This window comes from Carlito syrichta, unplaced genomic scaffold (assembly GCF_000164805.1).
Source record: "Carlito syrichta isolate Samal-C Ts95f unplaced genomic scaffold, Tarsius_syrichta-2.0.1 Scaffold189852, whole genome shotgun sequence".
Lineage (NCBI taxonomy): Eukaryota > Metazoa > Chordata > Mammalia > Primates > Tarsiidae > Carlito > Carlito syrichta.
Window position 1 is genome coordinate 27,085 of NW_007133948.1, and position 4,514 is coordinate 31,598.

Sequence of the window (4,514 nt, forward strand, 5' to 3'; positions counted from 1 at the left end):
TTCCCAGTTTTTCATTAGTCTTTCTATTTGCTCTGGTATTTTTAACACATGAATTTTTAAAAACATGGTCAAATTTATTGATCTTTTCTCATATTGTTTCACATTTTGAGTCATATTTAAGAAAAGCTTTTTCTAATCTCAACCTATAAAAGACTTCATCTATGTTATCATATACACTTTTAGGCTTTCATTTTATCTTTTTCTATACTGCTAAGCAATTATCCCAATACGTTCCAGTTTTAGAAAATAATTGCTCTTTTCTCTACCGCTTTTCTCAACTTTTGCAAAATCTTTTTATTATACAACATCAAACTAAGAACTTTTAAAAGAAACATTAAAATAGCTTAATAATCAATAAGGATTAATCTAGTGATGTTAATCTAGTTCAACTTAGAATTGATTGCTCTGATAAAGTTTGTTTTTTAAAATTTATGTAATATGATAAAATAATTTCAGGAAAGTTAAAATGACAATCAGTTGAACAAATAATATTCAAATCCTCTATTTGTGAAAGGACATTCATTGCCAGTAATACCATGATTATGAAACAGAATGGTATTACTGAATATGGCTTTGTTGAAATCTGTTTTTTCAAATAGCATGGTTAAATTAAAATGCTACAGAAATATAACTCTTCAACTTGAAATAAACTTTTGAAAAGTTCTGGTACGTAAAATATGCTCTTTTTGAAATCTAGTTTGCTGCTAAAATCTTTCATTTTTAAGGGAATACTCATTATTAGATCCACTTTGCTAATCTTCACTAGATAACTTTAAGCCACAAGACTTATGTAAGATGTTGGATTTAGAAAGAACATTCTCAGATCTCTTGCTCCTTGACTGCTAGCCTCCACAGGGTTATAATCTGCTTGCCTTGTGATTGCAGCCTTAGTTTTTCCTTAGACACTCCTCAGGCAATGTCATCACTGAAGTTGAGTACTGTATTTGCATATTAAAACTCAAAGTGGGATAACATTTTTATGTAATAACTTGAAATTTTAAAAAGTGCTCATTTATTTATTTATTATTGAGTCTGAAGAAATAGGCCTTCTTAACTTGAAGCTAGGAGCAAAAATTTCTAGAACCCACCTGAAGGAAAATATGCTTATTTTTGGAATGACCTTCATTTGCCAATGCCACTTGTCCAAACTCTACTCACCTATATAGCTTCAACTCAAGAATTATCTCTTCCAGAAAGGCATTTTCTGACCGCCATTCACTTCACATTCAAAGCATCCTTATTTATCTCTTTGAGAACAATGAGCTTGCTGTATTGAAATACTCTCTTTTTGTGTGTTTGGCCCAATTTGGCTGTGCATTCCTTGATGACTAAGATGTTATTTTATTGAAACGTATATGCCTCTGTATCTCATTTTCCTCTCACAGTGCTTTGTACAGAGGAGGCACAGAATCACTTGTTTTTTCACTTGCTGTTTTTCCTATTTTTGTAAGTCATTGACAGGTAATAACTTTATTATTTTGGTATGTCCTTCATCATCTGCCACATTAAAAAATAATTACTTAATTTCCATGTCATTGCTTGCTTTGTTTCTCTGAAGTCAGAGACTTTTTGGCCATTTTATACATGTGTCACCATGAAAATGCTAGTTTATGCTCAAAGTATATTTGGTAGATAATAAACTTGAGTGATACCTTAATCAGAATATGCAGTGGCTGAGATCTGTTATCCAGGTAGAACAATTAACGTACTATGAATATTTCAGAATAGTCACAGACAACACAAATTGCTCAGTGAAAAATTACACAGTGAAGATATAATAAATCTTTGATTGAAAGCCTCACAGAACATTGAAGGGCAAAGCAAGAAAAGTCCAGGATAAAAGGCATAAGTAACTCCCCACCCCCCAAAAATAATCCCCCAAACAAAGTAGTAAACCAATTTAAATTCCTAACCTGAAATAAGAAGTTAAGAAGCAAATAATGGTAATCATAAATCACTGAAGTTCATGAAAATGCTTAAGTAGTCAGCAGTACGAAAACACTCATTTGGTCAGTATTGGACTTCAGACATAATAATCTGGGTTTATTTCCTTTTAGTCCATGAGGCTTCTTCAAAAAGGTTTTTGAAATATATGTTGACTTCCTTTCATTTCCTGGTACACTTGTAGTACTCACTGAGTTCTTTTCGAATGAACTGCTTCCACCAAGGTTTGTGGTTTTGTTTTAGAGACAGGATTTACAAAAAGCAACTATGTATTTGGCTTTAGAAGGCCTAGGTTCAATTTCTTTCTACTGTATCCCCATATGAAATAGTTCAAGCCTTTTAACAAATTTTGTTTAAAACTTATACTAGTCAGTAAAATGGAAATGAGAATATCTATTTTACCAACTTTAGGGAGCTGTCACAAGGAACTTGAGCAATGATACATGAAAAAGTAGTGGTATCAGCCATGAAAACTTAGGCCCAGATATGGGGCAAGATTATTATTCACAAGCAAAACTTTCATTATAAGACTATCAGTAGCAATGTCAGTTATTTTCCTTTTTGTTTTTGGTTGTTTCAAATGTGAAACATATTGAAAAAACAAGGGAAGCAAAATTACAATTTCTGTTCTTCCCCACTTCCAATTCCAACTCCCAGAAGAAACTACCATTAGCAGTCTGATATGTCTGCTTTCTTACAGTTTCCTCAGGTTATATAATTTGTGTACACATTCTATAAGCATGTGTGCTTGCACACACAAGCACACGTATTTACAAGAGTGGACTCCCAGCATACTCATTTCTTACTGGACAACAGTACACCATGCTACATACCAGACATGGAACAAGTGTAGGCACACATATCACAGGGTTGTTTTTTCTGTGCAGTCTGGCCTGCCTGCACGCTTTATGTTCTGTTTTTGGAACTGTTGATTTCAAAAAGTAATGTAAAAGGCATGGGTCAGCATCTTGGTATCAAGGAGCAAAGGGTTCAGTGTAAGTTAAAAGAAGAAGATGTTGTAGTTCTCTGCAATTTATTATTTTGCAATTACATATTAAGTACTGAAGATTAAATTCATTAGCCATATATACTTTTAGATCTAAAAATTACTAAAACAAAACAATAGCAATCATATCTAATTAAAAAATAGTAAAGCTATTGATAGCATTTCTATTCAAGAGTCAAACTTTCATAAAACTTAGATTTCCTACATATACGAAATCTTAAGATGCTATTTTCAAAAGTTGCAGTAACAAAATTGTTCGTTTTTAGCCATTCATGCTCTTGTTCCCCTTTCGCATTTTTTGTTGGCAAATGGTACAACATATTGCCCAGTGGAAAGTCATTTGTTTCCAGGTGTTTTCCTATCAAACATTTAAGTAACAAGAACAGCTGGTCACAACCATAGAGAGACATTTGGGAGAAAGAAGCTACCTCTGAAAATGAATGGAGCTTATAAGCAGAAATAGCTGGAATGGTAATTTTAATTTTGTAGTAGGTAGGTTAAGAGTATTTGTGTTTGGTAGGCACATTTATTTTTATATTTCTTTATTGTGCTCCAATTTAAAAATACAGATTCAAGGGCAATTCTAGGTCTTATTTTGTAAAGTATATGAACGTTCTTGTTCAGACTCTCAGGAAGGACAATAGCATCCAAACCAAAATTGTTCCCAAAATGTAAGCGCAGCTCATATTCATTAAAAGTTTCAATTCTGTTTTGTAAAAATTCCTGCTGCATTTTGCCTATAGGTAACTGGGATTATGGCTTCTTACTTTAAGCTGACTAAAATACACACAGGTTCCTGGACCAAGGTGATATTTTTCTTTGTTCACTCAAATTTCATACAGGGAAGGATTAAACATGAACGTATTATCATTATTCTAAAGAAAACATTTCAAATGTGTTTAAATAAGTTACACATTGTGAAGAATCACAAGACTGGGATGTTTAATGTGAAAATTGCAACTTCTCTGTCTTTACTGTGTGAAGACACGCTCATTCTTTGTAATCTTTAATATGGCAATTTACTTTGTTTCAGGTAGTTGGATCACAGGAAATAACCAGGGTCTTAGGCTGCCCTGAGATTTGAAAGCCTACAAGACTTCTAGGTCTATTAGTTGTAATAAAATAGCATAGCTTTCTTAGAACTGTGGTCTATGTATTGTGAGACATCACCAATCTTTCAACTTGCTAATTGGCCCAGAATATGGCTACATTTTAACTTTTATGAGTTAGGTACTACTTATTTTTGCCTGTGGCAGGGACCACCTACTAAATAGCTGTATTTTGGGGAGCTAATAAGCCCATTTTATTTTTAAGATGATTGTTTCTTTAAAAGAACAAATAAAAATAAATGTATTTACATCATATGTATGGATTGACAGTTAAATGAAATACATTGTAGGAGTATGTCCTTGCTAAAATGAAGCAACAGTTTTATATAACAATTTGAAGAAACTTAGCAATTATAAAATTAGTAATTATATAATACCAGTAACTTCAGTTAAAATAAAATTTGAAAACTTCTCTACTGGTGTTTGAATGCTTATAGAGACAGAACAACACATTA